The 24112-nt window shown below is 41.8% G+C and overlaps 1 long non-coding RNA gene across 1 annotated transcript; it reads left to right on the top strand.

Moving 5' to 3' along the window:
- The first annotated feature begins 394 nt into the window (after window positions 1-394).
- Window positions 395-21563, top strand: LOC116623077. Its single transcript, XR_004297671.1, has 3 exons — window positions 395-632; window positions 9164-9340; window positions 21349-21563. It is a non-coding gene; the product is annotated as an uncharacterized LOC116623077 (long non-coding RNA).
- The last annotated feature ends 2549 nt before the right edge of the window (window positions 21564-24112 follow it).

Genomic DNA, 24112 nt, shown 5'->3' with positions numbered 1-24112 from the left:
GGGTATACTTAGCCCCAACCACTTCTGGAACTATTTACGTGTTTGGGACGTCTGCCTGCTGACACCCCCAGGAGCCCGAGAGACCGGAGGGGTGGGGCCCTGCTCGCGGGGAGTGGCTGCAGCAGAGCAGGATCCCCCCCACCCAAGCGCCGGGCTTGGGAAGGAGGCGCGGGGCGATGGGCGCGGGGACTACAGGGCCCGACGGCGGCACCGAGGCGCTGGCGCTGGACGCGGCGCTGGGCACGCTGCTGGCCGTGCTGCTGCTGCGGGCGGTCAAGGTGCCCGCGGACCGGCTGCGGCGGCGGCGCGCCCGCGTGCCTGTGCTGGTGGTGGGCGCCGGGCCGCTGGGCTAGCGGCCGCGCTCGTCGCTGTCCGCTCCGGCCGGGTGCTGAAGCTGACCGTGCAGGACGCGCGCGCGCGGGGCCCGCTGCTGGCGCGCCCGCAGCAGATTGCGCTGGACCCCCGCAGCGATCCGCTTCCTCAGGCCGCTGGGAGTGGACTTCGACAACGTGGAGGGCTGCTGGCGCAATGGCCACTTTTTCACCAGGGTCGGCGTCTTCCAGGAGCACCTGCTCAGCCTCCTGGAGAAGAAGGGCCAGCGGCCTGGCTTCTGCCTTCTCCTGGGCACCAAGGTGAGGCCGGCCTGGGAAAATATATCGCCTTTGACTTAGCCTCTCTACCCCCAACACTCACTGACGACAGGGGGCCAGCGACAACTCACGGACATGACTGTGTTCTCTATTTGCCTTGTTATCAAACCAGCTTTTTGACAGAGAGCAAGCAATTGGCTTCCTCATCTGTAAAATGCAGGTAACATTCGAGAATGTCTACGAAGTGGAATACTACTACTACTACATTGTAAGTTTTTGTGACATTTTATGAGACAGTGTAGGTAGAAGGGCACTGTACAATAGGAGAGGCTTAGAAAATGAAAATTATCACCAGCTGTAAACTGACATCCAAGAACCAGAGAGAAAAGGGCCCTCATCTTTTTAGAAGCAAACGCACAAAAATCAAATATCACGTGGCTCTGAGAAAATAAATTTCCTGAGTACTCAAAAAACAAGAGGATTAAAATGAAGGTAATTTTCCAAGGTGTAGATTTAGCCAGCCTGTCAGCCCTGGGGTTTCCCTTTTAGGAGTGAACACTCATAATTGTCATCTTTTAGCAAGGCATCATTTGGGGGGAAAAATCCAGGCTACTGTTTAGCCTTATAACAGTATGGCTTTTTCACTTATACAAACTTACATGGCATTAGATAAGTCATGGTTTCTTAAACAAATTTTCTGGGTCCCACTGTGGGTTAATTCAAATTTATTTAGTGATTTCTTTCTCTTTGTACATATTTTTCATCTCACAATAATCATATGATGTGGGTTTTTACGGTCATTTTAGCCATGGGGAAATTAAGGCTCAAAGAGATTAAGTAATTTGTTAAGGACATGCCGGTTGGCAGTTGCAGAGTCAGGATCAGAATCTGTATTTGCATGGCTTCAGGCTCTGTGTTCTAATACCCCCTGTTGCCACTCGCTTCTGGGGGCATACTACAGATTAAAATTTAAATTAACATTAACATATGGCTATATTATCTAATTAATCTATTAGCACTCTCAACATGTACCATCATATTTATGTAGATAAGTCTAGAGAGCAGGCTCTCAAGGTCAAATACCCAAAGGAAATCAGGTACCAAGCAGGAATAACTTACAACAGATTAATGTTGTTTATAGCTGTAACTGACAGAACATTCACAGTAATCAAAAACAAAACAGACCCTGGTCACATAAATCATCTTGTTCACATACGACAAATATTTATTAAGTTTACAACAGAGCAGACATTATTGTAGATTTTTAGACACGTAGCCATTAGTAAACACACAAGATTGAAAAGGAATGCATTAAGTTGTTAATAAGCTGTTACTTCTGGATGATAGGATTTTATGGGTGAATTTTATTTTCTTCTTTGCGTTTTCCCTATTTTACACACTTTCTAAAATGAACATATATATTACTTTTAAATTGAGAAAAATGTTTTACGTATGTAAGTGGACTTAATGGACCAACTTGTTTTGGTATTTTTGTGCTTGTCAAACAATTTCTACAGTTAAGCCCACAGACTCACTTGAAAGCTTAATATTTCAATAACCAAGATTTCCACTGATTTAAGTTGCGGCCCATTTTGTAGAAAAAAATAGACATTTTTAACAGCTAGAGTGCATCTACCATTTCAAAGAAAGGGGATGGGTGAAGAGAAAGAAAAATAACGTGAAGCAGAGACCAAGTCTTAAGAACTTTTTCACTTGCCAGGGGTGCCTGGGTGGCTTAGTTGGTTAAGCGTCTGCCTTTGGCTCAGGTCATGATCCCAGGGTCCTGGGATCGAGCCCCACGTCGGGCTCCGTGATCAGCAGGGAGCCTGCTTCTCTCTCTGCCTGCCCGCCTGTCTGCCTACTTGTGATCTCTCTCTCTGTCAAATAAGTAAATAAAATCTTAAAAAAAAAAAACAAAACAGGAACTTTTTCACTTGCCAGTAACACGGATCCAGTGCCCAGAGATCAGCTTTCATCCCAGATTACAACGTAGGGAGAAGGTTATGACTATGAAGATTCAATCTCAGAACTGTGGAGCAAAAACAGTCTTCATATGTACAAATTTTATAGGAAAACTCTGACCAGAAGCAAAATGTCATATCTATACTTCCCTCCTTTCAATTCTTTCAAATATTTTCTACCAAGTAACTTCTGCCTAGCAATCTGGATACCACCACAAAAGAATAAGCGCCCAGTCAAGAGATTTAAGTAAAGAACATAAGGAAGGAAAACTTAAAAATCCAAGAGTCTCTCCCTGAATCCAAGAACTGCCAAAGAAACTGACCCTATTTACAAGCATCTTCCAAGAAGGATACTCTTGGCAAATAATGACTCTCCAACTTCACTGGATTTCTCCAATTTCCAACAAAGAGGAAATCCTCTTTTATGCTTAATTTACATTCTTTCAGCTATCTTTGAAGCCCCCTCTCCTTGTCCACTACAGAAGGTTTCTGTTGCCTTTCCGTATTTTAGAGTACTAAGTGTTTATATTGTGTTAGCCTCTTTTGTTGAGAAAGTATATATAGGTGTGTGTGTATGTGTGTATCTTAAGTGGGGTGAGATCTGTATAGTACCAGTAATGCAAAAAATGTGAAACGCTTAAGCTATTCTTGCCAGTGGAAAAATCAAAGCTGATGGTCAAGTTAAGATTGGTATGTTAGCAATAACCTAATGATAGCAAAGATTGTGTTGGAGTCATAAATGTCTCTTTACAAATGTCAAGGGCACAGGCAGACATTTTATAAGCTCTGTGGTTATTTATTCAAGCATGTCTGGCTTGGTTGACCTAGTGCTTTTGGTATTTGTTGGCAATTTTCTATGTTAAGAAAATATTTTTTAATCAGATGAACTTTATAGCGGCCAAAGGTCAAACAAGTAATTAAAATTAACAGCAGCCCCAATGAATGAATAACCACCAACAAACTAAAGAGGGAGGTTATCTCAGGTTGGCAGCTCTCTAAATAAAAGAGGTCTGACATTAGGCAATAAAACTTACTTAACTGAACTGCCCAGAAATAAAAGATTTCTGTGGTTTAGTAGTTGTTGGGTTGCTGGGTACAGAATGAATAATCACTCTTGATATTAGATGCAATGCAACAAAGTAATTAGGGTTCTGAGGTCAGTAAGAACTATGTACAAAGTAAGGTTCTTAACTTCCTAGTTAACTCAAAAACTTGCTCAATTGACTGGGGTAAGTTAACTTCTACAAGGCTCATTTTCTCACCTGTAGATCTGTATCTACCTCTATGGGTCATTGTGAGAACTGAATCAGACAACATCCATAGGTTCCTTAGCAGAGATCTGTAAGTATGCAATGATGTTGGCTATTCTTGTTCTTCTTTGTTTGTGTCATCCCATTGTAAGCATATTTTCCCAACTGCAGAGAAGATAACACCCATACCCCCTACACATACTCCACCCTGGGTATCTGCTGGTTTCCCCAAGGAGGCCAAAATAAAAGCCAGACCCCTGAAGAACATTTTCAGCTCCCCTGCAGCAACATGCTCAGATCCCAAATCCTGTGTGCTCACCTGCTGTGACAAGCACTGAAAGACAGCCTGATGTAGAGGAAAACAGTAGGAATTAGCCAACCTGAATTTGCATATGGGCTCCACCAATGACTAATTACCAGATGAAATCAGGCAAATTTCTTAACCTCTCAATACTCAGTGTCCTCTACTAAAAATTAGATATACTTGTACCGAGCTCTAAAGATTATTATTGACCATTAAATGGAATGAGATGTGTGGATGTGTCAAGTACCATGTATAGCACAAAGTAGATATTTAGTTAGCACTGGTTTGTTTCCTCACACTGAGTTATGCGGTAGCCCTGTTCTGAGGTCTCCCTCTCCAGACCATGCACCTTTGGGGTGCTTCTAGTATAATCCAATAAGTGAAACATACGTAGAAGGTAGTAATTTTATTCCCACAAACATAGCATGTGTGCTTATTACACAGCAAATAATCATGCAATCATAGTGTTAGCCTTGAAAGTCTAGGACTACAGAGGCAGCAGGGGCAGAAATATGCTTTGGACATATGTCAACATGGGAAGGCAGACTGAGAAGATGATGGGATGAAATACTTTAACTATTAAATCATTTGAGTGGCATTGATAGTTAGTCCCTTTCTCCCAGCTTCACTTTCCTTCCCAGAAAAAAGGAAGCCTATCTAGAGTGTTCTTCCCAGATCTTTCAACTCTGAAATTATTCCATGCTACTTAGAGTTGGCCTTTCCTGTCAAATAAATGGGATGGGAGAAAGGGGGAAAGTGGGGAGCCCCTCTTTCAGCTCTGTCTTCTCTCCCTCATCCTCTTCTGATATTGTTCTTGCGGGGATAGGAACAGTCCTTGTCTCCCATGCTTAAAGTTAAAAGGAACTTCTAGGGTCTTCCTTGACCACCAACTGAGAATCCTGTAAGGGGGGAATGAGAAAGCGTTCCACTGTATTAACAAGTGCACCCATGTACTTGTACTTCTTAAAAATACTTCACCATTTATTTTCTATGTGACCAAGAATAAATTCCCCAAATTCCCTGAGCCTTAGTCTTATGTTATTTTCTTTTCCTAACATTTTATTTGAAAGAGAGAGAACATGCGTTGGGGAGAGGGGCAGAGGGAGAAGCAGGCTCCCCACTGAGCAGGGAGCCCGATGCAGGACTCCATCCCAGGACCCCACGATCATAACCTGAGCTGAAGGCAGACGCTTAACCGACTGAGCCACCCAGGCGCCCCTAGTCTTCTGGTTTAAAAAAAAAAAAAAAAAATTTGTCAGTTGTTAAAATCTTTAAGAAAAAAATGTCAGTTGAGGGAATGGACAACAGCAATCTCAGATTGTTGAGATGCAAATAGGATAATATATGCTTTTAGGAGCCTGAAAAAATGAAAATGCTCAATAGATGTTCACTTCCCCCTCCTTCTATTTAAGTCTCAAACAGACTAAGGGCCTATTGAGATTAGAGTCACTTTTATTTTTCTGTACATCACGTAGACTCTGCATATATCCTGGTATAATACATTATGGAAATATTTGCAGGATAGATTAAAACACAAACAGGTATTTTAAAACAAGGCAAAAGCACAATGCCCAACTCTCAGATGAGCAGAAAAGACCAGAGTTGGGCCACTGGTGTATGGTTTAATTGCCAGATGCGTGGTGCTATGAAGGATTGCAATTTTCCATTTTGTTATCTGCATGACCACCAGAGTTCCAGAATGAGTATCAACTCAAGACCAACCTTCAGCAAGACCACGAAAAATCAAGAAATGGATATATGAGTGACAAAAAAGGGGGAAAAATGGCTTGGGTTTTTTTAAACCAATGGTCCTGTATTTTGGGGGGGGTTATGAAGTCCATCAGGGAAGCTTGAGCCCTCCTCCCATAAAACGCATGTATGCACATACACCAGCCACATGGCACCCAGTTTCAGGGGCCTCGTAAACTCCAGTTTAGAATCCTCTGTTTCAACCCATTGAAACTCTAAGTCTAAATTTTGTAGCCATATATCAGATGTTTGTCAACCCATTATGGACTTCTGACAAAACAAGAGCAAATGGTCAAACTGCATTGATTGTGGAGACTCAGCTGTGCCCTCAAAAACAACTTAAAGGGCACCTGGGTGGCTCAGTTGGTTAAGCGACTGCCTTCGGCTCAGGTCATGATCCTGGAGTCCCTGGATCGAGTCCCGCATCGGGCTCCCTGCTCGGCAGGGAGCCTGCTTCTCCCTCTGACCCTCCCCCCTCTCATGTGCTCTCTCTCTCTCTCATTCTCTCTGTCTCAAATAAATAAATAAAATCTTAAAAAAAAAAAAAAAAAAAAAAAAGCAAGCAACTTAAAGCTCCCAGAGTACAAGATCTGTAGGCTTGCCATGCTGACAATCAAGGAAAGATGAGTCCTTATTAAATTGCTCCAAAGACTCCTTGAATTTCACAGATCAACTGTTGGGAAAGAGAGTGTTTACAGGCTCCTCTTCTGGAAGTGAGGTGAGCTGAGGAGCCCGGGATGGCCATCAGAAAGACTCCACCTCTGTAAGCCCAGACCACCAAGACAGCATCCACACTTCTCACTAAGCAGAGTTAATAAGGGGAAGCTTTAGCTCCATTTCACAGAGTTTATTTTTAAAACTCTGGAGTCTTGAGACCCCAGTGTAAGATTTCCTCCCCAAGACCTTAAACTAAGACACTTCAAAAGTCACAAGTTCGATGTTGGGAACAAGTGTAGCTGAGGATGTAATTCAGGGATGTCTTAGGCCATTTGAGCTACTATAACAAAATACCATAGATTGAGTGGCTTATAAACAGCAGAGATGTACTGCTCACACTTCTGGAGGCTAGAAGTCTAAGATCAGAGTGCCACTATGGTTGGGTTCTGGTGAGAACCCTCTTCTGGACTGCAGACTGCTGACTTCCTGCTGTAGCCTCATACAATGGAAGGGGCTAGATAACTCTGCGGTCTCTTTTATAAGGACACTAGTCACGTTCATGAAGACTCTGCCCTCATGACTCAATTACCTCCCAAAGGCCCCACCCTTGGAGGTTATGACTTCAACATATGAATTTGGGGGGGACACATACATTCAGTCCACAGCAAGGGATGTTTTGGGTAATTCCAACACTAACTGAATTTCTGCAAATGAGTGAATTTAGTGTGAGTGTTAAGAGTAAGGAGCCTGGAGTGAGACTGACAGTGCTCAGATGTTACCCTTTGCCATTTACTCTTTGCATGACTTAGGACAAGCGATAACTGCCTTGTCGTAAATGCTGTGGGGTAGCCCACATCCACCTTCTAGGATGCAGGTGCTCATTCTCCCAGTTGCTGGAAGTGTTTGCTCCTGGTTGCTACAGGAGTCCCTCCTGATGAGTTGTCCTTGACTGGAGGGAGGTGTTTCACCCAAGGTCATGCCTCTCCTGGGGCAGCCTACATTGATGATGAGAGACAAAGAAGAGGCCCCTTGACTCAGTTCTGGGCCCTTGGTCTTCCCATGGGATCAGCTGAGACCTCTGTTATAACTGCATCCCATTTCAACTACTCTCTCCACCCAACACAGCTTCCCTCTGGCCCTCCAAATGTTAATCCTGAGGACACTCCCCAATAAACCTGCTGCATGAAAATCTTGTCTCTGAATCTATTTCTCAAGAGACTTGACTTCTGACAACTCTAAAAGCCTCATTGTCTCCATGTATAAAATGGGCATGGTAACTGTACCCATATCATTAGGTTCCTTGAGGATGCAATGATATAAAGCCAGTGAAATGCTTAGCATAGGGTTTGTCACAGAGTGAGGCCTTCCCAGAATCCACAAATTGATCCAGAGAATCAATGCTATCAGGATCAAATCCAAGCTGACTCCTTGGCAGAAGAAAAAGACATAAGACATATAGAAATTGACAAGCTGATCCTAAAATTCATATGGAAATGTATGGAACCAGAGTAGATAAAACAATCTGGAAAAAGAAAAAAAAAACTGGAGAATTCACATACCCCAAATTTAAAAGTTACTACAAAGCTAGAGTAATAAAGGCAGTGTGATCCTGGCATAAGGATAGATATAGATCAATGGAATAAAATTGAGAGTCCAACAATAAACTTGTGTATTTATGGGCAATTGATTTTTGACAAGGGGGCCAAGATCATTTAATGGGGAAAAATAATCTTTTTAATAAATGATGCTGGGACAATTGGATAGCTGTACGCATCAGACTCAGTTTAGAACCTTTCCTCACACCATATACCAAAGTCAACTCAAAAAGCGTCCAATATCTAAATGTAAGAGCTAAAACTATAAAACTGTTAGAAGAAATCATAGGTGTAAATCTTTGTGACTTTGGATTAGGCAACGGCTCAACCAACAAGAGAAAAAAATTGACAAATCACACTTTATCAAAATGAAAACGTCTGTGCTTCAAAGGACACCACCAAAAAAATCAAAAGCAATCAAGAGAATGGGATAACATATTTGCAAATCATGTATCTGATTTGTATCTAGGATATATGTAGAGCCCTTTACAATTCAACAATAAAAGACAACCCAACTTTAAAATGGGCAAAAGATTACATTCTTCTCTGACAATTATTTCTGCAAATGATTATCTAACCTTCTAGGTCTGAGGGCAGACACTGTGTTTTATTCCTTTCCACATCTCTAGCACCTACCAAAGCAATGGCAAAAAACATGGGCTTTAAAACAAGATATCTATGTTCAGTTAGGACCCCGACACTTATGAGCTCTTTGATATCAGACAATTACTTCACTTCTCCAATCCTCATTTTTCTCATCTATAAAATGGACCTAATAATAATGCCCACCTCATAGAATTGTTGAGGCTGAATGCAAGCATACATGGAAAACTCTTAGCGCATGCCTAGGATAAGAAATAGTTACAAAACTGCAGTTAAAATTCTAAGAGTTAATACCATTATTGTGAATAATAAAATTGTTAATAATTTAGCAGCAACAAACAGAACAGCCAAGTCTGTTTGCTTGTCACTGCCTCGTTCATCAACAGAAAACATCCATGTCGTTGTATGTGTCAGTGCGTGCTCTGTTCTTCATCAGCCCATCTTTGTGTCTTAGTTTACAGATAACTTTATGAGGAAGGTGGTGGTACCAGACTGGCCCAAAATCATTGCGGTGGCTGATGGCTCCCACGGGGAGACCTGCTCTGTGCTGGGGCTCAGTCCAGATTACGTGGTGGAATCCTGCAATGCTTATGGAGCTAATGCCACCATCACAAGACTGGACCAGAGACAGGTAAGCCATAGAGGGTCTTTCACATTGTTTTTCCCACTTATTCAATACTAAGCTGACAGGTTGATTATTAGTTCATTTATGGTCCACAGACAAGTCTGTTCTGCCTCTGAGACCCTATTTACAAAGAGCACTCAACCAGGTGGCTTCCAGGATATTTGCCCAGGTGATCTTCCCACCTGACGGCACGATGGCAACTCCACAGGCTGAGTCATCAGCATGGGGAGTGTTAGGGACTGTGACTTCTCCAATCAATCTGTGCTAACGATGCAATGAACATGACTTGGCATCAACCCAGAATGCTCAGTCTTTGGGCGAACATGGATCATCTCAAACAAAACTGGTCAGAGAATCCATTACCCACTCCTCCAGGAACTGATCAGTTATCTTACACACATTAGCCATTAACCAGAGTGGTCCAAACTGAGAGATGGTGGGCATGTCAGCCTTCAACCAGGATAAAAAGAGCCAACTTTTCATTGTAAAAATGAATTACTTGGGCCGACCTGCCTTATCTCAAAGGTTCCCACTTGAAGCCTTGCTTTTCCAACCTCACAAGTTTCAAAGAACCACAGGAGTTTAAACAGTCCAAAGATGTTGGGGGGTGTACATCTGGCTTCCAAACTTATATTAATAGAAGTCCTTGAGACCATGTTTGGAGGTCTCAGTCATCACAAAATGCACCTTAGTAACTATACTTCCTTTGGTCTCTACAAAAATAAAATATTAAGGAGCCAGCAATGTTTCAAAGAAAAACTTGTAAAAAAGTGATAAGCATCCTCATCAGTTCATTCAATCCCATCTTATTAGTTCTTGTTCTGCTTGAATCCAGTTTTTCCATTCATTCTGAAAATTCCTACCCAGTTCAGTTTTAGGTCTTAAAGTTATCAGAAACCTGTATGCTAGAGTGCTGGTCAGAGTCCTTTCCATGAATCTCTCTGAAGATGAAGCACCCTTGCAAAAGCATCAAAAAATTAACTGTCTGTACAAAAAAACTAAAAAAAGAAAACCATGGCCATGGTTAAAGATCTGATGAGAGTACATTTGATAAGGAGATGTCATTATTTTTGTGGCATACAAATAATCTAGGATAATTGGACAATGAGTACTGACAAATGTCTAGAAACTTTAAACCATTTCTGGGATACCTATATTAGTGACATACATCCATTCACATATAACCTAAGAATGTTTATCATCATTTCTTATTTGACAAGGCATCCCTTATAATTTACCACACCTAATTAGTTTAACATCTTTCTTTTACAAGATTAGAGACAAATTCTGTAAGATGTGTCCAGGGACCCTCAAATCTCAAAGTTACTTTTAGGTCAAAAAGACTCCATTTCGAATTCGATTTGGGGAAGTTGCCAAAATGTCAAAAGATGTGAACATTGGCCTAAATAGGATCTCAGATCACTACGAAATATATTTATCTATTTCACCAACATGACAATAGAAGATTTTAAAGGTGAATATAGAAGGTTACACAGTTGTGAACAAAATTTAGCTCTTTTAATATTGAGAAAACTGGGTTTTCTGAGATTTTATTTATTTACTTATGAGAGAGAGGGAGAGAGTGTGTGGGGGGAAGGGCAGAGGGACAGGTGGAGAGAGAATCTCAAGTAGACTCCGTGCTGAATGAGTGTGATGTGGGGCTCAATCTCATGACCCTGAGATCATGACCTGAGCTGAAATCAAGAGTTGGATGCTTAACAGACTGAGCCATCCACGCACCCCAAGACTGGGTTTTCTTATGTAATCAAAGAACCAATAAAAATAATGTGAAGCACAGTAAATTATTTTGGTGACACACAACATGTTTGCTTTCCAGGTAGATTACCCAAAAGATAAAAAAAACCACAAAAACACAAAAAGCCTTTCACAATTTTTTACCAAGCGCAGACCAATACTCCAAGACAACTTTGTCCTTTTAATAAAAAGAAGACCAAATTCTAATTTTGCATAAGTATACTTCTGATAATTAAAACTCATTCTTTAAAAACTTAAACAACCACATTCCCATTTTAATCAGTGTGGTCACACATAAAATTCTGTTTCCAAGATTCCTCTCCCATAAACCTTCTACGACTTTTTCACATCCATCCTGATTTTGTCTGGGTTTTTTTCCTCTTTCTCATTCTGGAACAATCACTCATTCTACTTTTCTTACCGATTTTTTGTATACAGTTGTTTCTTTTCACCTTTTTTTTTTCCTAAGTAGTTTGAATCAATATATTGATTAGAATTTTTGCCCTTAGAATCCTTAATTCCTGGTGAAAATTAAGAAATAAGCAATGGTGGACTGTTACACTAGCATTCTGTGGATTGGCAAATTTATAAATACATTTCACAATTTCTAGAAGTATATTCTTCCTCCTAGTAAATTTTTCAATGTGGCACATAACTACCCATGTTTACTAGTAGGCCCAAGTATCTTCAGTTCCTCTGTAAAAGGAAGCCCAGGGTAATAAACCATGTTCAGTAATTAATGTTTCAGTGTTTTATCTTTCTGGGAAATGATCTAGATATTCATTAATATCCATAATTTAGCTTATCTCAGTATAACTTTTAAGGTTTCAAGTTACCAAAAGGGCTTTGGAAACTATTTTTATGAAGACATACCATAAAGCCTCATTACTGGTGAAAAGTTTATTTATGAACTTTTATCTTACTTATATCTATTTACTTGTTCTTAACAACTATTCTTAGATTATGCATAAAAATTTCATGAGACATTAACCAGCTAACCATCATCTTATCTTTTTTGCTGACAAGTTTTGTAATGGAGATAATCTGACTTTCATTAAACTAGATGGAATAAAAGTATTATATCAATGCTGATAACTTTAGAGATATGCCTGTTTTAATTAAATCAACAAATTTAAACTAGGTTTTATTTTCCGAGTATCCTAGATCACATGAAATTGAAAACCACTTGGGTTCCCTTCTATATTTGAGAGTATACTTAATTTACATAAATGCTTATTTGTCTTTAAGCCAATGTAACAGAGCTCTTTACAAATCAATTTTGGTAACGCCGTCCAGGGGTAGGAAAGTATCACATATCTATAATATATATATACATAAACACACATAAATGTATACAAACTCAGAGATCTTATCACTTTCATTTTAAAATTTTAGCCAGGATACAAGTAGAGTAATGCACAACTCACTAGTTTATAAAAGAACAATTGGATTCAAACTGTGTTTCTGACAGATTAAGTAAGTTAAGGTTACCTGCTCAGATGGTTAAAGCTTTTACTAATAATTGTGGGAAAGACTTTTAAGGTTTTTCATCCATCTTATTTCCCAAATAGGGTTTTTTTTGTTTTGTTTGTTTTTTCCTGACAAGAATTACCTCCCTGAAGTTTGCATTTCAAGAGCTGGCTCTGGGTTCCTGGAGAAGACAAGGTACAACACTGATACCTCAAAGGCACAGAGAAAAGATAAAAGTTTCTCACAAAGGGCTTTCGTTTCCTAAATCCAAATCTTTTACAATATTTGCAAGTCTTTTGAGATGAACTGGAGAGGTCTGGGGATTGGTAAAGAGGATAGGTGGGCTTTAAATTGTTTCTACATCCACATTTCTGTTCTTGTAAAGACTGGATTTGTAAGACAAGCAGTTATTTTTAATTCCTCACAGCACTGGGTTCCAACCTGAATGATATCCTATCAAGATACTGACCTACCTATCCAACTACATTTTCCTCCATTTGCTTTATATCAGGGAGAAGTTCTTCAACTAAGATGGAAATCAAAAGATCCCATGTTCTAGGGGTGCCCGGCTGGCTCAGTTAGTGGACCATGTGACTCATGGTATCCGGGTCATGAGTTTAAGCCTCAGGTTGGGTGTAGAGCTAACTTAAAATAAATAAATAAATAAATATTAAATTAAATAAAAAAAAAAAAAAAGAGGGGCGCCTGGGTGGCTTTAAGACTTCAAGCGTCTGCCTTCGGCTCACGTCATGATCCCAGGGTCCTGGGATCGAGCCCTGCATCCCGCTCCCTGTTCTTCGGGAAGCCTGCTTCTCCTTCTGCCACTCCCCCTGCTTGTGTTCCTGCTCTCTCTGTCTCTGTCAAATAAATAAATAAAATCTTTAAAAAATAATAAATAAATAATTTTTTAAAAAAAGAAATACTTTAAAAAGTCCTATATTCTAGACTTAGAGCTATGTTTCTTTGGAATGTTTCGGTAAATCCTTCCACAAAGGCTTCAGGATGCTTTTCTTTCCCTCTGGGTACACAGTTTCATTTTAGCTTAGGGGAGAAGGCCTAAAAAAAGTTCCTCTCTCTAGGCTCTGAATATCAGCTTTCAATTTGGCCAACTTCTGACCATAGAGCTACTTAAAAACAACAACAACAACAAAACCAAACATCCTTTCGAATATATTGTCAGTTTCACTTGGGACAAACAGTAAATGTTCCTGGCAAGAGAAGGTCCCCAAAGGATATAAGAGAAGATCCCCAAAGAAGATGCAAAGGATACTGCCCACCCAAGATCCAGAGCCACTACCAAAGAAAATCGAAAGAAAGATTGAGACAACCCCCTCGAGAGCTAGCAACAGTTGGTAGAACTGCAGCCATAAACGGGGTACAGCCCACGTTCTATCCAGCCGTATTTTGGGGGCCTCCAAGCTGGCGGTTGTCAAGCCAAATTCTCAGGACACAAAATGAGACAAACGAGACAGCAAGAGTTGTGCTGGAGATAGAAAGGATCGAGAACCAATGTTTTTTTCCTGCCAATGGGAATTTGGTAAGGAAGCGAAAACATGGACTTTTACCTTCCTCTCTCGACCAGGCACCGATCCCTGTTTTTCCTAAGAATTCTTACGCTTTGCCTTATTCTGCCAGTTTTCCAAGGACACTGCCTTCAGGCTCCAGAGCGAGTGGGGTGTCCCAGCAGGGTCTCATCCTGCTCACCAGAAACTACAGAGTAAGAAACAAATAATTTCCCCTTCCCTTTAGATCGAGTGCCTGATCGAGACCCCTTTTTCTCCAAGGAACTCTGTAAATGGGTAAGCTTATATAGGTTAAAACCTCTCCATTGTGGCTACTTGTAACTCAAGATTATCTTCGGTAAGGTTAACCTGTTTGTTCAGCCTTAAAACAAAATTTTATTACCTGAGGACTCACACTGCACCCAGTCCAGTTGGAGTAGTTGGAACCAGTCTGCCTCCAGACCCACGCCAGTTTCTAACCGGAACCAGTCCGACCCTGGAACCAGTCCGACCCCGGACCCATCCGGTTTCTAAGTCGGAACCAGTCCGACCCGGAACCAGTCTTAACCCGGACCCATCCGGTTTCTAAGTCCGAACCAGTCCAACCCCGGAACCAGTCTGACCCCGGACCCATCCGGTTTCTAAGTCGGAACCAGTCGAACCCGGAACCAGTCTGACCCCGGACTCATCCGGTTTCTAAGTCGGAACCAGTCTGATACCGGACCTAGCCAGGTTCTGAGTCAGACCCAGTCTGACTCTCGGCTGGTTTGCGGACCGTATGGGGAAAAAAAAAAAACAAAAAACGCTCAAATGGTCTGAAAGTTCGTAACACAAAAGGCTCCAAGTAGGACGTGCCCACTACCTCCTGGGGCAGGCAGAGCAGCGAACCTAAGGGACCCAGCAGGTACCCTCACCTGGTTGCCCCTGCTCCTGGGGGATGTCGGGGGTCTCCTTGGATTCCTTCTCTGACGCCAGAACGATTAAAAGGTAAAGTGAGGCACATTAACAATTTTAAGACTTTATTTGAGCAAAAGTGATTTGAATCAGGAAACACCAAAACAGGCGTGCTTAGGAGCACTCCCAACAGGAGCTCGGCAGGAGAGGCCTTTGTAGAGCAAAGCTGGAAGCAAAGTAAGGCTATTATTGATTGGCTACAATTTAAAACCTCGTTGGCCGTTTGTGATTGGTTGTCCTTAGCATTTTGATTTCCTAACCTTGAGGCGGTTACTGGCTTCGTTTTTGGTTTGTTCACCTAAAGCCACCAAGGTTTTAGAGTCACCTCAGTGTAATGGCTTCCTCGTTCAATTAATTTAACACTGGTAAACCTAAGTAAAGTGTTTCCCAGAATTTCTGTGAGTTGTTGCAGCAAATGTTGAAGAGGGGGTCATGGGTCAGGAAGAAGTGTGGGCAGCCTGGGCACCCTGTTTGTGGCTGGTGTCGTCTCAAGTGGGATCAGTCTAATGGGACTGACCTTTGAGCTGTGGAGTCTATGTGAATTCTGGGAGGTTAGTGTCAGAATTGAGTGGAACTGTTGGGTACCCAGTTGGTGTTGGAGAGTTGGCTTGGTGTTGGAAAAAAAACCCGAGAGAAGCCTGCACGCGGTCAGCAGCTCAGCCCTTTCCCCTTCTTCCTGGTTACACAGTTTCTGGAACTGCAAGAGCCTTAACTCTGCTCTTTGGCTGAGGAGCTTCCTTTTTTTCCCTGCTGGGTCTCCCGAAGAGGAGAGGTGGCATTCAAGATTTCATGTGTTTGACCACACAAAGCTGAGTTCTCTGGGCTTCATTCATTTTACAGGAAAAAGACTCTATTTCTAGCTTCATCTCTGGAACAGAAGGCGATTCGTTAACCTGTACAACCCCAAGCAGAGGGGAATTGGGCTGTAAGTGGCCTGTTTCTTCCCCCCGTTTCTTACTGGTCCTTGTGGTTGCTGTGGCTCAAGTTGTGTGCAGGGCTAGCCTGATGGAGGGGGCGTCTCAGCTGCTAGTGAGACGGACTGAGCAGACCAGCTGACCCCAGCAGGGGCCCCTCCAGGGAGGGCAGAACTCCTCCTCCAGCGCTGAGTTCCTCTGAGCACACCCGGGGTGTCCGTTCTCAACTGAGGGGGCCCACCCTACCCCCAACCCCCAGCCAGACTGGTTCCAGTGTCCAGCTCCTTCAAGTGGGATCCCATCCCCTCTGCATTTCCCTGGTGGATGCACACCTCTGAACTGGGCAGACTTTTCTTTTTAAATTCTCAAATCACAAAGGATCTAATTACATTCTCTTTCTCTGGAGACAAGAGGCTACTATCTCCTACCAAAAGGGAATCTGTAATGCCACAGGCAATATGTAAATAAGTGGGCGTGGCTGCGTTCTCGCAAAACACTTTTTACAAACAGGCAGCTGCAAATTTGACCTGTAGACTCTACATTGCCAAAGTCAGATCTGCACATGAGCCCTGATGACTGCCTTTGTGCCATTCTGATTACTGCTGAAGGATGTCTGGGCCTCCTCCACTTGTATTTAATTTAATTGAACATGCTGCATGTTTGTCATAAGGTACTGCTTGCTCAGTTATAATGTATATTTACAGAATTCTAGTTTTCTCCCCCGTCCTTATATGTCTCTTTGCTCTATTGCATGATTTGTACACTGGCAAAAGAGAAGGAAAAAAGAACAATTTTTTAATGGCTCACTGTTTGAGTTTATTAGCATAGCAGTTGTAATATGACAAGTAAAAGAGGTAACTGATTAGTCTTAATGATTGTCTTCATTCCAGTTAGCAGATCCTGTAAATGCATACTTAGAACTTCCAAAAATCGTTGGTAATCACATCAATGTAATAGGTTTTCATCAGGTGTAACTGCATTTTAAAATTCTGTTCTGCATAATTTTAGAGTATAAGGAAGATTGCTCTTTTAGGAGTACTTCTATAAAAATGTCTCTTAAAGCAAGTCAGTGCATACCTCAAACTTTTCAGGACCTTCTTTCTGCTCAAAAAGCCCTTACACATTTAACAAATGCTTAGCTAAATCATGGGGCTTCAAGTCCCTCGGAAATTGGCCACAAACTCTGAGCCATGATGGATTCTGTTGCTTCTTTTTGCCAAGTTGGGCTGGTGCGTATGTACTTCTTTTTTTTTTTTTTTTTAATTTTTTTATTATGTTCAGTTAGTCACTGTATAGTACATAATTAGCTTTTGGTACAGTGTTCAGTGATTCATTAGTTAAGTATAACACCCAGTGCTCATCACAGCATGTGCCCTCCTCAATACCCAGCACCCTGTTACCCCCTCCCCCATCCTCCTCCCTTCTGAAACCCCCAGATTGTTTCTCGAGGTCCATAGTCTCTCATGGTTCATCTCCCTCTCTGATTTCTCCCCCTTTGGATTTCCCCTCCCTTCCCCTATGGTCCTCCGTGCTATTGCTTATGTTCCACACATGAGTGAAACCATATGATAAGTCTGATCAATGTTGGGAGCATGACCGGGAAAGAAGGTGCACAACAGCAATCTGATAAATGCTCTCCTTACATAAGTGGAAGGAGAGATAATCTTGGCCTCGGAAGCTACTATTTCTTGTATTGGGTCTGCCATAAATTCACTGAAGGGCTCAAGGTCGACTCAAATCATTTTTGGTCTTACTCTCCTCATCTCTTAAATGGGCAAACAGGACCAGATCTCTGATTTTCCCTGGACACCTGTTTTAGCCATGTATTCTACCAAGCTCTCAGACTGGTCCTCTTATATTACCTACTGAACGTATCTGGGAGGAGTGTTTCTCAGCTTTGCTTTCCATTATCATCCCCTGCCCCAGGAGTATTTATAGACTTTTTTTTTCCTGATTGCAACCCCCTTCCCCTGCCATGTAACCTTTACCCAGGATCCCCCATGGTAGTAGCTTATATAATATAGTACAATTTCAAAGCCAGAAAATTGATTACTGATCAAGAAAAAAAATGCAAGAAAAAAAAATACAAATTTTAAAATGTCAGACTCCACATTTTCGGTTTGTCAGACCTTATCCCACAAAGACAACTAAGCCTGGTTTCTGCCCTTGAAGGCTTATAGCCTCACAAGTCATCCGTAGTTCAGAGAAAAAGTTCTCTTATAGACTATTGGTTTAGGAGAAATGAATAAGTGGAACAAAATGCTAGCTCTAATAATGTTTCCTTATTTTTTCACTCAAAAACATTTCATAAACCTTTATTATGTACAAGGAATTGGAAAGGAAACAAAAGAATGTTTAAAAATACCCAGAGTGATTCCAGATAACGTCTGTATGTAGTCTGCCCTCAAGGAGGTGGAGCATCTCTCCCATTCCTTAGGTGTGGGCTGCACGCAGTGACTTCCTTCCAGAGAGAACAGTATGGAAAGGGCAAAGCGGGGAGGGGAGGGTAACTACAGTGGAGAAACCGGGACCTCAGCCAGGAGATTAAGGTCAATGTCAACAGCAATAAGTCATGGTGGTAGGAGGTACCTGTGAGATGACGTGATGAGAATGGCACTTTATCTCTGTGGCCTTTTCCCTAAACACCCATTACCCCAAACTAACTATAAGAAAGATATTAGAGAAATCCCAATTGAGGGACATTCTACAAAATAACTGATTAGCATTCCTCAAAATGGTCAAGGTCATTAAAAGCAAGGAAACTCAGTCTAGAAGACGTAAGGAGACATGACAACTAAATAGAAAGTGGTGTCCTCGATGAGCTCACAGGACAGAGAAAGGACATTGGAGGATATTTGAGTAAATAGGAATAAACTTTGGACTTGAGTTAGTAATAGTGTCTGAATATTGATTCGTCTCAGAAAAAAAAGGGAGTCTCTAGAAATCTGACTACAAGAACTCTTTCCAACTAAGGAATGTCTTTCTGCAGACAAGTGTTTTGACTAGTAATTTCTCTTTTGTCAAGTTTAAAGGGACTCAAGGTTACCATGGGTGACTGAAATCTAGAGCAAACCAATCCTTATTAACAATTATATTCAGCTTTGTTCTCATCTGTTTTTCCCCCCAAAGTGGATAAGGTAGAACAAAAAAGGTATGTAAAGGTGAAGAACAGACCGGCTAGAACCAGACCGGCTCCACCCTTTACTGGGTGTGCAACCCAGATGATTTCCTCAGCTTCTCTAAGCCTTAGTCCAGAAACCAGGCTTATTTCCCCATCTTAAAATGGGGATGATAACGCTTTCCCCAGAGGCTTTTACACATATTGTACAATCAGTTCTTGATCCATATGGTTACACAATATAGTTTACCTTACTCCTCTGTGCCTCAATTCCTTCAAATGTAAAATGTCACTGATCTTAGTACCTACTTCAATGTTTATTGTATGAATTTGGTTAGATAATGTATGCAAAAGTCTTGGCCAATGCATGGTATCTATTACATATTGAATGAATATTAGCTTTCATTGTTCAAACTTCATCTCTGCCGCCCTGGATGCAGAGATGGAAGTACATATCAGCAGTTGAATCTGAAAGTCAAACAGTAGAAGAAAATGCTATAGAGCAGTGGCTCTTAATGGGGGATGATTGTACCCTGGGTCCATTTGGTAATGTCTGGAGACATTTTTGGGTGTCACACTAGGAGGGGAATATGCTATGGCATCTGGGGGGTAGAAGGCAGGGATATTTACTAAATATCCTATGATGCACAGAACAGCACCAACCCTACCCCCAAGGATTATCTGGGCCCCATGTTAGTAGTGCCAGAGCTGAGAAAGCTTGGTGTAGTTCCTTGGCTCTCACCGTTTGCTCCCTAGACAAGCAGCATTGGCATGACCAGGAACCAGTTGAGATGCCGATTCTCAGGGCCCACTCCAGAGCCTCACAATCAGATACTCTGGAGAGTGGTTCCCAGCATTCTGTGTTTTGATGAGACCTCTGGATGATTTTGGTACTCGTTAGAGTCTGAGAAGCACTGCAGTAACGCAGGAGATGGCATGAGTCACAGAAATTCTGCTGACTCGTTCATCTGTTGATGAAGGGTTTTGTTGCTCACATCCCAAACTCATTCTGGTGCTTTCACCAAAGGCTCATTCCCCCCCTGCCCCGAAGATAGTATAAAATAATTGAGAGAAGAAAACTCCTGACTTTATTAATTGCTCAGGCAGAACAAGGACTGCTAACTGGTGGGTTAAAAAAAAAAATTGGAAGAGACACAGTCATTGGTACCATTTGAGCAAGAAATCTGCTCCATTTTAACATTGTGAAGACAAGCATTTAAATAACTAGGTTATATTCAAGGATCGTGGGAGTTGTTGATTATTACCCAACTACCTATACTATATTTTATGTATATTTATAATCATACATTCATTCACTCATTGAGCCTTTATTGAGTGCCTACTATTTTCTAGGTACTACTCTGAGAAGTGGGCATGGGAAGATACAGCCCCCAAAGCAATGGTTCCCAATCGTATGGCATCCTATAGCTGCTACCTGATCTTGAGAGAAAATGTTTCCTGTGAATTTTGCAGTCATTTATCTGTGTCTTCTCTCCCTGCTAGATTAGTGGCAGGATTGCTCTTTTTTCACTATAAGTTGATTTTCAGTCCCAGACAGTCTTTGACTTTTTCAGCACAGAGCAGATGAGTGATTTATGGGCTGAATTGTATGTCCCCTACCACCAAAGTCGTATGTTGAAGTCCTAACTGCCAGTATCTCAGAATGTGACTGTATTTGGAGAAAGAGTCTTTAGAGAGGTGATTAAGATAAAATGAGTCCTATGTGTGGCCCTAATCCAGTAGGACTGGTATCCTTATAAGAAGAGATTAAGACATGAGGCACACAGACTGAGAGGCAATCATGTGAGGCCACAGTGAGAAGGTAGCATCTGCAAGTCAAGGAGAGAGGCCTCAGTAGACACCAACCCTGCCAGGGCCCTGAGTTTAGACTTCTAGCCTCTAGAATTGTGAGAAAGTACATTTTTATTGTTTAAGCCACCCGGTCTATGGTATGTTGTTATGGCGGCCCTAGCAAATGAACACATAAGATCACACAGTTGGTAGAAGCAGTGAGAATTGGAGCTCAGGCATACCTTGACGCTTTATCCACTTTGTTACACCATACTTCTAACTCTGGTTTGGGCTCTAGACTTACAGTTGGAGACTGCAGCCTTTGTATCTTGGTATACAGAGCCCAACGCCATGTCTAGCACATACTGGGCTCTCAGCCAACGCTGTTGAAATAATAAGCAATGACCTTGTGCGTCAATCCATGCCAGGCCTGAGGTCAGAATCAGCCAGAAAGCTCTGTTGTCGTAATTGTTTTTCTCCATAATCTCCCTAACCTGCTTCTCCCTCCAGGTGCCCACACCAGAAATTCGAGCCCACACCTCTACCTGGATCTCTCTGCTTATGGGATCAAGGTCGCCTCTCCAGTGAAGGAAGCCCTGAGCTTGCCTCAGGCAGTTGAACAGCCAGGTTTCCACTTGAAAATCTATGGAACCTTCCGCCACCGATATATGGCTTTGGCATGTCCAGCTTCTGCTTCCAAAGTTGTTAGATTTCTCCGCCATACTCTCAGCCCCTCAGTAAGTACAGAGAGAATGTGGTAGGGAAGTCTTTGTTTTTCATCATCTAAGAAACTCTAGAATACTTTAAACTTCACTTTGTGTGTCTATTTTCAAATAAAGATTGCTATCAATACTGCTATTATATAAAAACACATAAATGACATTTATTGATTTCTAAAAAGCAGTTCTGTAACTCTGTCCCCAAAGATTTAAAAAAAAAAAAAAATGTTTCCAGGCGCAGTATTGGTAAATAATAACATTGATGTCTCAGTGCTTATGGGTCAGGAATCTAGGTGTGGCTTAGCTGGTTCCCTCTGGCTTAGCGTCTCTCTTTTAAGTCTGTAGTGAAGGTGTTGGCCAGGTCTGCCCTCCTGCCAAGGCTTAACTGGGGCCCTTGTGTGGGTGTGTGTATGTGGGTGTGAATGGAGCTCCCTCATGAGGCTCTTGGCAGGAGATAGCAGATCTTTGCCCTTGGGTCTCTCTGTAAGGCAGCTCATAACATGGCCTCCCTCAGCATGAGTGAACAAAGAGGGAGAGAGGCCAAACACCCAGGATGGAAGCCACAGTCTTTATGACCTAATCTTGGAAGAGACCTTCCATGTCTTCTGCCATATTGCATTCTTTGGAAGAGAGTCGGTCAATTGAGTCCACATTCAAGGGCAGGTATAACTCAAGGATGTGAATACCAGGAGATGGGGGTCCCTGGGGGCATCTTAGAGGTTGTCTTTCATGCCCTGGGAGCATAAGTCAGGGCTGTCCCTAATCAATACACAACACTCTTACAGTGCTTGACTAAATAGATCAAAAGCATATTGGATTATTTTCCTGGGCTTATTGTTAACAAAAAAAATTATTAAGAATAAGATATATTTGGGGGGGAAAAGGAAAAGGGAGAAAAGGAATTAGCTTTAATTTCTCTATATGGGCCCACTTTTATTTTTGCCTCAGTTCTGATCCAAATACATAAATATTTTTACATGGTTACAGTTATCTTGGATAATCTTTGGTGCCCCATGTTTTTATACTTAGCATCATATCATAAAGAATGTTTCTAGAGAATCTTCATAATCATCATTTTAGCATACTGGAGGTCCTAATTATTTCAAGATCATTTGCTCTCTTAAAATGTGGCCTTAAGCCCCATTGAAAGGCAACCACAACTGTGTTATCCATGGAGGGGAAGCTGTAGTTATAAATTATGAGAGTAAGTTCATTTTATGTGATATTTGCCCAAATGTAGGCCATAGTAGCAACTCTGCAGAATTTTAGAATGAAAAATGAGTCAGATGTTAATTTGGGGGGAAGGGGATGGTTAATTTTTCCTGCCACATTGTATGATAGCATTATAGACCTTGCCCTTCACAACTGACTTGGACATTAGGAACATAAAGAAGGTCTCATTGGTAAAAATAATATTCAAGAACTTCATGAATTTTTATCAGGAGCCTTTTTTTAGCCCTTTAATCCAAATATATCTATATATATTTTAGTGCTTATCATCCTTTATTCAACTCAGTTGTTAACCAGTGTGCTTCTGTGAGTTCCTTTGCCTACACTTGAAGCAGATCTCTGAAATAACCTGCATCAATTTCATGGAAGCTCACACTTTTGGAGAGATTTGCAATTCTGCTTTGTAATCAATCTCCATTGATTGTGTTTGCCTTATACTGTTAGAAGATCACTATAGTTGCCTATCAGTCAGATCAGCCAAAAAGGTATTGACGGTGAGCAGGGATAAATTAGGAGCCACTGTTAACGAGGGAGAGATGCTTAAAGGGTCTTTTATAAGTGCTGAATTCATTACTGAGCATTTTCATATTGTGATTTTTTTTTCTTTGGAATTAAACTTTTCTTCCTTGGCTACACCCTGCATTTTGTTGCCAGTGTTTCTTCTAATGAATTTCCTCCTATGAATGCACCATGAGGGTGGGTGGCAGGCATTTTTGGATGCCTATAAAGCTTCTCTGCTCACTCTGAGCGTCAGCACCATACGGGCACACACACTCCGCTTCTTCCTTGCTCATACTGTCATGATTATGTTCATGGAATCAATGCAACTGGGTTCCTCCCCCCCGCCCCCGGCCTCAGAGTGACTCTCCTTTGGTCTAACTCAATAATCAGAATGCCATCCCCCTTGCCAGTCAAAGGTTAATTCAAGGATGGGCATGTGGCACAATGCTGGCCAGGGAGGGGTGTCCTGGAAGACTTCCCTCCAAGGAAGAGATGTTCCATTTTTCTGCCTGTGCGTATTATCTTCTCACTTTAGAACTGTGGCAGCAAACTGAACCATGAATGAAGCCGGTGCAAGAAAAGGAGCCAATGCCCTGAAGGGAACAGCAGAATGAAAAGATAAAAGGAACCTGGGTCCTTAAATTACCAGCCCTCAAAACACTCCAAATCAGGCGTTCTGGTTACCAGAGATATTTTTGTCCTAACTGTGTAAGCAGCTTCTAGTTGTGATTCATTAATTGCATCTGAGAGCATCCTACGTGATGGAGTGTCTGCACTATTTTAACTTCTCTTTGGAGAGCAGTCATTTGCTCAGCAAGTATTTA

This window comes from Phoca vitulina, unplaced genomic scaffold (assembly GCF_004348235.1).
Source record: "Phoca vitulina isolate PV1807 unplaced genomic scaffold, GSC_HSeal_1.0 scaffold56, whole genome shotgun sequence".
NCBI lineage: Eukaryota > Metazoa > Chordata > Mammalia > Carnivora > Phocidae > Phoca > Phoca vitulina.
Note: the sequence above shows the minus strand (reverse complement) of the source record. Positions and strands in the feature narration are given on the sequence as shown.